The sequence below is a fragment of the Pleurodeles waltl genome, chromosome 12, assembly GCF_031143425.1.
Source record: "Pleurodeles waltl isolate 20211129_DDA chromosome 12, aPleWal1.hap1.20221129, whole genome shotgun sequence".
Taxonomy (NCBI): Eukaryota; Metazoa; Chordata; class Amphibia; order Caudata; family Salamandridae; genus Pleurodeles; species Pleurodeles waltl.
Window position 1 is genome coordinate 299,202,053 of NC_090451.1, and position 11,206 is coordinate 299,213,258.

The 11,206-nt window shown below is 42.8% G+C and overlaps 1 non-coding gene across 1 annotated transcript; it reads right to left on the reverse strand.

Moving 5' to 3' along the window:
• Nucleotides 1–7,173: 7,173 nt before the first annotated feature.
• LOC138268891 (U5 spliceosomal RNA) lies at nt 7,174–7,289 on the reverse strand. Its single transcript, XR_011200185.1, has one exon. It is a non-coding gene; the product is annotated as a U5 spliceosomal RNA (small nuclear RNA).
• Nucleotides 7,290–11,206: the final 3,917 nt, after the last annotated feature.

Sequence of the window (11,206 nt, forward strand, 5' to 3'; positions counted from 1 at the left end):
AGTAGGTTGGTGCGGCAGAGTGTTGTGTTGTTGGTTGTGTCGGTGGTGGTGATGGTGATGGTGGGTGATGACACTGTGAAGCTGTCATGTATGTCTGCGATCTTGCGGTGGAAGTAGTTGTAGAGGGAGTTGCAGAGGTCTTGGGAGTGTGGAGGGTTGATGGTGCAGGATTTGGGTTTGGTGAGTTCTTTGATGATGGCAAAAAGTTCCTTGCTGTTGTGTGTGTTTTTGACTATGCGTTCTTTGCAGAAGGACCGTTTGGTGGTCCGGATGAGTTGGTGGTGTATCCTCATGGCTGATCTGAGGGCGGAGAAGTTGCTCATTGAGGGTTCTTGGCGCTAGGCTTTCTCAATTTTTCGGCATTCTTGTTTGGAAGACTGAAGTTCTGTGGTGAACCAGGGGGCAGTCTTGATGGTGCGGATGTTGTTGTTTATTTTGAGAGGGGCGAGGGAGTCTGTGCAAGTTTCTAGCCATCGTGTGAGGTTGAGGGCGGCGGTGCTGGGGTCGTTGGTGCTGAGAGGTGGAGCTTATGTGAGGCTAGAGATCAGGTGTTCTTTGGATATCTTGTTCCACTTGCGGTAGGGGGTAGGATGTTGTTGATGGTGGGTGGTGGGTTTCAGGAAGGAGAAGTGGACACAGTGGTGGTCAGTCCAGTGGAGTTTGGTGGTGTGAGTGAAGGCGATGTGGCTTCTGGAGGTGAAGATGGCGTCCAGCGTGTGTCCGGCTGAGTGGGTGGGTGAGGTGACCAGTTTCTTGAGGCCGAGGTTTGCGAGGTTGTCCAGCAGGGCTGTGGAGTTGCAGTCGTGGGTGCTTTCCAGGTGAAAGTTAAGGTCACCAAGGAGTATGTAGTCTGTGGAGGTGAGGGCGTGGGAGCTGATAGTGTCGGCGATGGTGTCACAGAATGGGGGGTGGGGTCCTGGTGGTCTGTAGGTGAGGGTTCCTCTTAGGGTGGTGTTGGCATTGATGTGTACCTGAAAGTGTTGGTGTTCTGCATTGTCTAGGGTGTCGTAAGTGTTGGTGGAAATCTTGATGGAGTTTCTGTGTATCATGGCGATACCTCCTCCTGGTTTGTTGGTGCGGTCTCTACGGGGGATTTTGTAACCTTCTGGGATGGCTATGGCGATGTCGGGTTCTGATGAGGAGTTCATCCATGTTTCAGTGAGGAAGGCGATGTCGGGAGAGTTTGTGGTGATTAGGTCCCAAAGCTCGATGGCGTGCTTGTGGACGGAGCTGGTGTTAAGGAGGATACAGGTGAGGTGATTGAGGGGTTTGGTGTTGTGGAGCTTGTTGGTGTTGTTGGTGTTGGTGTGAGTGCAAGAGAAGTGGCATGAGTGGCATGTGAAAGGTCTGTGTGTGTGTTTGGGGTTGGCCTGGGCGCAGGTGGGGTGCCGGCAGGGGTTGAGAGCAAGGAGCTCTGTGGAGGAGTAGTGGCGCTTGGGGGGGCCGGAGGAGCGTGGACCAGAGGGACGGGTACTGTGCGCGGTCCAGGCGCGGATGGGCTCAGACGGGCTTGCCTCTGGTGCGCCCACTGCGCGCGGTCATGCAGCGGCTGCCATTCAGAAGGGGAGGTGGGAGGGAGGAGCAGCTGGGAGGCAGGAGGGAGTGTCCAATCGGGGCGCGAGGGGGGCGGGTTACAGGGGACGCAGCAACTGGGTCAGAGTAACCGGCAAGAGCTGGAAAAGAGAAAAGGCACAATTTAGAGCGAAAAAATACAAAGCGGAGCAGAAAATGGGCACAGTTTAAGATAAAAACGAAATGCGAATTACAGAAAACGAAATACACGGTACAAGCACACTAGACACGCCTCCCACTAGGCACCAGGGATGAGGTGCAAGCGGGTGCCTGCGAGTGGTGGAGGGCCTCGAACTTCCTTTTGCAGCAATGGCGGGGTCAGGGGCACGGAGGCAGGCTGGTGGAGCCGAGTGTACTCCTGGCCCAAAGTATATAGTTATTTATTTATTTATTCATTATGGTGGCTGTTGGCAGCAAATTACAGCGGTTGTACTACACGTATGCGTCCTTACATTTTTTGCTCCTGGGTCCTGTAACTGATGAGGTGCTGTGCAGCTTGTGGTGTGTGTGTGTATGGTGTGTGTGTCACTCTTCTTTTCCTCCGTTCCTCCTTTGTGTTCTAGATGGCTGCACTCACCGTCATCGTCTTCGTTGGTACTCCAGGATGGAGTTGGAGTTCCAGTTCCATGGTGGCAGTGGAGTCCTCTTTGTCCCTGGAGGTGATTCTTTCCTTTCTGTAATGTGTTTCCGCCAGGCTTTTGATGACGTTGCTAACACCCCGGAAATCCTGGCGGTTTGCTATGTCATAATTTGGTGGGCAGTACCTTGACTTCCGCCTGGCTGTAGGTGGCTATTGCCGTGGTCGGTGGTGTTAGCGCCGTGGCGGTTGGTGTGGTACATTGGTTGTCTATGGGAGGTATCACCGCCATGGTCATAATTTGGAGGTAACTATGACAGCCAATGTCATAATGAGGGCTTAAGTAGCTACAGGGAGGGTAATAGGCCTCTCCTTTTCCAAAACATGTGAATGCCCTGTGACGAGCTTGGCATGCTGTACAAGAAGAGAAGAGCAGTCATAATGCCAAATACTTGAATAAAATCCAGAGTTTTGAGTTATCCCTGGAAGACATCCACTCATTTTTTATAATTATAAACAATCCCAAGATAAACATTGATAAACATTGATAAACATTGATAACAAAACAACACTTTTTTCAAACACTTTACAAATACAAAAATTCATACTGTACTCAACTGTGCACTTCTATCGTACTTCTTACCATCAATGTGTTTCAGCCATATTCATGATTAATAAGATTCTTCTTCACAGCTCTAGTTTGAAAATGTAGAGAAGTGAAACCTTACAGGTCCTTGTTTGTGATGATCTAGTTGCATATGCTATAATATTAAATATTATAACATCCAGATCCAAGAGATAATGGATTGGATTTTTGCACATTCTTGATAAGTACCATCTGCACTCTTTGTGTTACATGTAATGACAAAATAACTGTTTCTATTTTCTTAAATAAACAAAAAAAACTTTAAGGGCCAGACTTACCTATTTTAGTCTCTGGCCAAAGTCTCGAAACGACCTTTAGCCACGAAAGATAGCCCTGACCAATGTGTCTCTTCTAGTAGCAGTAAGTTTTATCATAGTTCTTGCACTGATGCAGTGATATTACTATCTGAAGCTGGAAAAAAGGTTAGCACATCAGGCCACAAGACCGTATAATGTACTTTAACTATACAAAATGTAATAATTACACTTGATGCTTCTCTAATCTTCCAGTTCACACAGGCAGATATTCTTACATGCACCAGTCTGTAAACTGTTCATAAACTGTCCGGCTTTCATTCTGAGAAGAACAAGGTATTTAGTACGCATTCTCATAAATTTGCAGATAGGAAATGACGACAGTTGTGAATTATGCAAAGACACAGCACATTGAGTTGCAAAACATCACTCCTAGTAGCAAATGTGTCAAACCTATCATTGCATGTAGTAATTTCAATAGAGATAAGGGTAAAAAATATTATATCACAGACATTGAAATTTTAATTTTACAACTTGTAGTGGTATACCATGGGGACTGAGGGCTTTAACAAAAGACAGTGAGCTCTCTGCCCCGCATTGAGTTGTTAAAGACATCCATAATGGAGGTGATGTAAGCCGCTCAAACCCTTGGATCAGTTTGCATTGCACCTACTGTACTAATGGCACCATTGTTCTGATCACATGTAATCTGTCCATCATTGTTACACAAAATGATCATCTCACTTCGAAGACATGCAAAATATCCAGCAAAATAATTAGCCACTGAAACACCCCCGTGTCAGGATGAAATAGACAAATGGATCTTATTCACAATGGTAAATTTGGTTGTTAACTAAAACTACTTTATTTGGTGTGAATATATTTACTACTGCGGATTGCTCTTCTACAAACCACTCAAGGGCGGAAAGTGCCAAGGGATAGTTTGCCCAACGAGTTTTGATACTTTCAGAAATATATACATTTGTGGTGTTCCCAGACTTCCATCTAACACCTCTTCGCCCTGGGAATGGGAAGAGGGCTGGATGGCTGGAGTCAGTCCCTCTCGAGAATGTGAAACAGCTCCACCCCGATTGGCTTAGAGTGTTGGTGAAGAACTTTCTCCATGTGGAAAAATGTTTTTCATGTGAATCGGAAATGTTCATTTACACAGAAGGCTCTTTGCTTAAATACAAAGTTATATGCTGTGGCAACCCCTACACAGTGGGAACAAGGGCCCGCTAATCACAGCCAGCAAACCCGTGCCTGGTAAGACATTCCAGGCGTACCACTGGGAATGTCAGCAAATAAAGAAACAATGTATAAGTACACTCAGTGGAGGAGAAGTGACACACTACCTGCACTTTATGTTCTTTTTTTCATGAATAGGGCCCTATGTGCCGTCGTGGCTTCAAAGGGAGGTCAAAGTGGAACCGAAGTAGATCAAGAGTTTCCAAAGAAAAGTCAAGTGCCGTAGCTAAACATCTTTAGGTTTTCGGCTAGTTGCTAAGCAAACATATGAAACAAAGCCAGTTGCTGAAGTTGAGTTTTCTCTGAACCTCTCATCTGCTTTCCCTACCCATTACATATATAAAAAATGTGAACACAGGGCCTAACTGTAGAACAAACACTGGAGGGTAAAGACGCATGCGCTTGTGAGAAACATAGTTTAGTTCAACTGTTCAAATTCTTTCTCGTTTCTTACACAGCTTTTAATGCAGAAGAACATAATGCACCCTTGCTGCTGAAATCTATTTTTTCGATTTCGAATACTTAAGGTATAGTGGTGCAATTCCTCCGAAGTAAGAGAAGGTACAGCTTTAAATTATGCGGCCGTGATTAGCAAGGCCAGGCTGTGAAAACATTTCGTGCACATAAGAGAGGTAGGATGAAAGGGGAGCAGCTTTCCTTCTATGGTCAAAAATACCTATCTGCTGACCGAACCTTTGTTGGTTTGAAAAAAGGAGAAGTGGGCTCCACGGGGCGGCAGGTTCAAAGCGCTTTAAAGCTTAAAGGAGCAGATAAAACAATCACAACTCTTTCTATCTGTTGAAATATTTTGAAGGACAATATATCGCTTTGACCTCTCCACACCTGTGACCTTTGTGAAATTCTTTATGTAGTGCCTTATGCTTGTTTATGTTCCTTATCTTCAGTAACATTTTCCAGAGATTAGCACTTCTACCAGCTCCTTTGAAGCCTGAACATGATCTGAGCCTATTAATTACTCAGCATTGCAAAGTAGTCGAACAAAAAACAAAACATCTAGCAATCACTTAGGGAAGCATTCTTAAAAATCTAAAAGAAGAACTCACTATGGATATTCAGAGAGGGCCATACCATAACTATGTAAATGTATAGATTTTAATTGAGCACGATTGTTTGTGAAAATAGTACGATAAATAAATGCTGAAATATAGCAGAATTCCAAGCAATTTCAACAACTGATCTTTCAGGCATTGTGTTGCCAGTGTGCAGTTTTCCATCTTAAGATGTACACACAACAGCAGCGTCCACAATCGCATGTAAAGTGCTCTCCGGGCAAGAGACATTCAAATTATATTGTCTCAGAACGCACTTGGTTGCACGTTATTCTCTAAAGGGTGTCCTGTGCAGAAGAGAAATGATGACGTTTTGGATAGGAAAGAAGCCAAACGGTAAAATGAGCAGATGTTTGTCCCTGGTACCTTTTTTATTTAGGATTATTATTTGTCACTGTATATTTAAATGTAGATATAAACTTTAAAATTAGACATATAACTTCAGCACGTGATCTTGGCAATGGAGCAGCTCTTGACTGCTATTTGATAGTCGCTACCACCACAATTATGCTACATAATCAGTGCTCACTGAATGGTCACAACTTTCTAACAAGCATTTGCAATGCAATGGGTCTCGCGTTTGCTCGAGTTACAGCTATTTGCGTTGTATATTCCTAACTGGACTTTTCTTGCTACATAAATTGAAAATGAAAAGTAAAACAGTTGACATCCGTGAGCCGAGCACAACAGCCATGAGCATGACCGCAAAGGAGAGACACAAAAGGAAAAAGTCAAATGTATCAGCAACTTGCAATTATCCATGTAACAGAGTCGGTGTCATAGTCGATAACAAAACCGCCCCAAGGAGGGACAGATGTAAAGCATTTACCAATAAAAACAAAGGATTTTTTTAAACGCAAGCCCATGAACGAGTAATAGTGATGGGGCGTGCGGTGGGTATGGTTAAAAGGCCACAGATAGATTAATAACAGGCCAGATCGATTGCACGCTTGACCTAAGAAATAAGTTTGACATGTCCAGTGCTAGCCTCATCATATCTCCTTTTCCCCAAAGCATTGATAAAGTCAATAGGTCTCACTTATGCAAGACCTTTGGGCTTTGTCAATCTTTTTTGCCATGTTTTACAGCTTCGCGGCTGCTGTGCAGCATGGTTTAAAATAAAATAAAATATAAAAGCGCTATAATGGAGCAAGCATTGGCCGCGACATAGCACTTTTTATTTTTACTTTCAGCCATGTTGCTAAGCAGCCACACTTCTATGCATGGCTAAGAAATAGTGTAGACAAAGCCAATAGATCTTGCATAAGTATGACCTATTGGCTTTGCTATTGCTTGTGGGTTTTAGGTTTTAGGCAAGGGTTGATTAAGTGATTTTCCCAGGAACACACAAGGTTAATTGTGCTGGATTCTAACTTTATTCACAAGTTTCAAAGTCGGCCATTAGACCATGACATGATATATACATACATACATTTTACATATATTCTCAATAAAATCTCAATATTCAATGAGAAAGGAGAAGCAAGATCCGATCCAGGAATAAAACCCAGATTGGATACAGTTACGTGTTTCATTTACCAGTTGATAATTCCTTACCTGTTGTTATATTTCTGTTGTTATATATCACTTCTTCCCACATGGTAGTGGATCCTTTCGGATGATATGGAGCAGTTTGTGCAGCATGCATCCTTCTTATATGTCATGTAACAGGGCTATAATGTCACAGTAAGAATCACTCCCTAAAAGCGTGTCAATGGGTAACAAAAGATGTTTTCAACCTTGAGGAACTAGCAAATAAGTAATCTGTCTAATATATGGATTTATCTTCATTTACTAAATAAAGGTAAACCTGCACTAGGCAGGGCTTTCAATACTTGAGTGAAACTCTTAAATGTTCTTCTCCATGGAAATTTTGAGTAAAAGGCGAAAGATTTATTTGGTTTGAAGAGTAACCAGAATATACATTTCATGGCCGCCATCTGTGGTGCTAGGAACACTGTTCCACAGACTGTCAGGATTACTTAGTTTACTAAATTCATCTTAGAAATCCCTTTAAAATACAAGCAATTTATAATAATTGTTGTAATCCGGTACATTGATAAAACTCTTCTTGCCACAAAAAGAAACAACAGGAGTACTCAGAAGTGACACGGAATTATGGGTATGTAAATTTAGTCACAGGTCATGTGACAGGAAAGGCTGCACTACAATAGTTTCCCTGCTCAAGTCGTAATGTCAGCTCCTATAACTCTGAACATTTTCAATGGTGCCTCACACAGGCTTTTGTGAGGACCAGTGGCACCCAAGAAGGGGATTTTTATATGCCTACATCAAAGCATGCTCTCTGACTCATTGCTATTCTTTCCAAGACAATGAATGAGCCAGTGCGTTTTGTACTTGAAGCCTATAAGGATGCATCAGCTGCTATAACAAAACAAGTATTGGCACAGAGGAAAGAGTTAGAACTATTAGCGTGGTAAATTCCTAACTGGACTTTTTTTGCCACACAAATTGAAAATGAACAGTTGACATAAGCGAGCCGATTCAAAGCACCACTGCTGCCATGAGCATGAGCGTGAAGGAGAGACACAATAGGAAAAATAAGTTCTTTCACAGTCCATGTAACAGGGTCAATTGGCCAAGGCGGTAACAAACCTGCCCCAAGGAGGGACAAACGTAAAGCATTTATGAATGATAACAAAGGATTTTTGAAAGGCAAGCCCATGAACGAGTGATAGTGATGGGCATGCGGTGGGTGTGGTTAAAAGCCAACAGATAGATTACAACAGGCCAGAGTGCTTGGGCGCTCGACCTAAGAAATGGCAAAAGCACACACCCCTTTCAAAGATATGCACTCCTGCCTTTCAGATGTCAGCAATTGCTGGTTTATTACACAACTGCTGTACAGGGAAAAATAATTGAGGGTAAATTTGCATAGTAGATCAAAGCCTTTTCGAACTTCCATAACTTTTACCTGTACCTTCAATACAGCTGTTAGCCTCATTGCAGCACTGAAACCAAAACTGTGAAAGTGATTGACAATCCCACCCTACATCAGAGAATGGTCACTTTTCCTTGTGGCCCTTTTGGTCAAATCCACTGAAACCTAAATAACTAAATGCACTGCTTTCCTCACCACACTTGCCTACCTCCCCGGGACAAAAGATCCATCCATTAAGGGTTCACCTCAATCAATGTAAATTAATATCAAATTGTTCAAATGGACACCTTTTAATCTGATCTTCTGCCACTATTCTGGCACTCAGTTATACCACAAGACCCATGGTATCACAATCCAATCATGGATGTCCTCAACATAGCTCAAACCTGATTTTACAAAGAATGAATTTGTTTTCCTTCTTAGTTCGAAACAGGACTCAGCCTTCCAAGTTTGTATCAAAAGCGTAAAACTCAGTGGATCCAGTTCCTAATTGCTTAGGTTCTCCATTGTGAGTACAGCCAAAGAGATTGCCACTAATAATCCTTATTAGAAAAATCAAATTCAACCCATCAGAATTCCAGGCTACTAGCTACGACATTGTCATCTAAGGTTTTGAATGTGGAAATACACTTACTATGGGCCTACCCAATTTTTCCGCCCACTTTAATAGCAATCCTTCATGCAGAAGAGTTGTTAATAATGAGCACATGCAATGAAAGTCACATGACTCTCCCTCTGTGTTCTCTCCACTAGCATTATATCTACCAGGCATATTCCTCAAAGCATGTTGTATCATCTTCACGACTCACTCTTTGAACATGCATGCATACCTTCCTAATTACTCTGTATCTCTGGGTGTTTCCATACCATTCACAGCCACTACTAACCCACACTGGGAACCACTGCATGCACCAAGGACTAGACCCAAATATAAACGTCCTTCAAATACTATGAATCTCTCTCCCCCACTCTGGAAAATGTGTCCCTTTCTGATAAAAGTTTAATATTTAACTTAGACGCTTAAGTGGCTTAACTTATAAGGGCAAGATATTCACAAAATGTGACTTTTTAGTTAGAAATTCACTTACCCATTGTATTAAATTGTATTAATATTTGTGAAGGATGTGACCCCCTCACAAGTAATAGGTTAGCAATTTTCTTATTATTGGGAACCAAGTACCTCATTGTAGCACTTCACTTTCTCAGAGTCCCAAAGCAGAGAAGTCCAAGTCCCACACAGAATTAGTGGTGTGAGCTAGCAATCCCAATTCACTGCCAGGCAACACCAAAACTCAATACATTTTTGTTCAGTCAGTGCTTTTTCTTTAAAAAAGGAAAGATACTTTTCAGTACACATCCTAATGAAATATTTGCATAAATTGCAATTATATACAACAGGTAGAAGTAACATACCTTTGCTGACACCCTCCTATCACATTTCGCCACTGATGGGTTCTGAACCCCATAATCACCATACAAAGTAGCATTACACTATAAGGGGGTTTCATTATTTGTAAGGCAGGCCTACTGACTTTGTACTGGCTCAACATACAGGAAGGTCAGGACGGGGGCGTTTAGAGACCAGCGTGTATATCTTTAATCTAATTCACAAATCACAGAGATACACCTGGTCTATGGGTCTTTGGGTGGGATAACCAATCTTTTCTCTCTGAGTGATAAGTATCTGTCTCTGTTGGGCTAAAACTGTGCACATCATGAGCTACCACAAGTAGTGTGAGGACAAGCCCTAGGGTGCAGCATACCACCATGTGGTGAGTAAGTGTTTTATCCTTATTGGATGGAGGAATTCACCAATAACAACAGAAACACTTATCATCCTCATAGAAAAAACTGGCTGTCCCACCCATAGACTACATGTGTCTTTTGATTTGTGTGTGTCAAGGGGCCACCTCATCAATGTATATGTTATCATTCTGGCTTTGTCAGGGTGTCACATTTAAATATGATGCAAACCTACTGCTTTTCTAAAGGTATTGTCACATTAATTAAACAGTAATAGCATGTTAGGATGCACCATTAAAACAAATAACCATATTCAAATGCTTACATTATTGGTATAAGCATTGCAATGTTGATTAATAATCATTGTCAATAAAGTATTGCTAATGACACATTGCAATTCAAAACAATCAAACAATATGTAAGTCTTTCTTTAAATTCTATAGGCCACAACCATAACTGAGTGCTTCAAAACAATGGTGGTCATTATGACATTGGCGTTGACTGTTAAAGTGGCAGTAATACCGCCAACAGGCTGGTGGTAACTACTGCCAAATTATGACCATGGCAGTGATACCTCCCATAGACAGCCAATGTACCTCACCAACCGTCAGGGCATAAACACCGCTGACCACAGCGGTAGCCATCAACAGCCAGGTGGAAGTCAAGGTACCGTCCACCATATTATGACATAGCAAACCGCCAAGATATCCCGAGCGGTACCAAGGCCATCAAAAGCCTGGCAGAAACACTTCACAGAAAACGAAAGACTCACCATCAGGGACACAGAGGATTCCGCAGCCACCATGGAACTGGAACTACAAGTCTTCCCAATGCTCTACCATGCCATGGTCATCCTGCAGCACCAACGCCAACGAAGACGATGACGGTGAGTACAGCCGCCTAGCACACAAGGGAGGGAGGGAGGAAAAGGTGAGTGACACACACACGCACAACACACACCATTCACACACACACCATACACAGACCCAGCTGCAGAATGAAAAAAATGTCACAGGACCCATGTTAAATTAATGCAAGGACAACAATTAGAATGTACGAACACTGTAATTTGCTGATAAACAGCCACTTAATGTAAAATTACATGTGAATGCAGGCGTCAATGTCCAGATTGGGCCAATGGGCAGTCCAAAATACAAAAGGCCCACATGGCCACAGGGCACAGTCCAAGGCCCA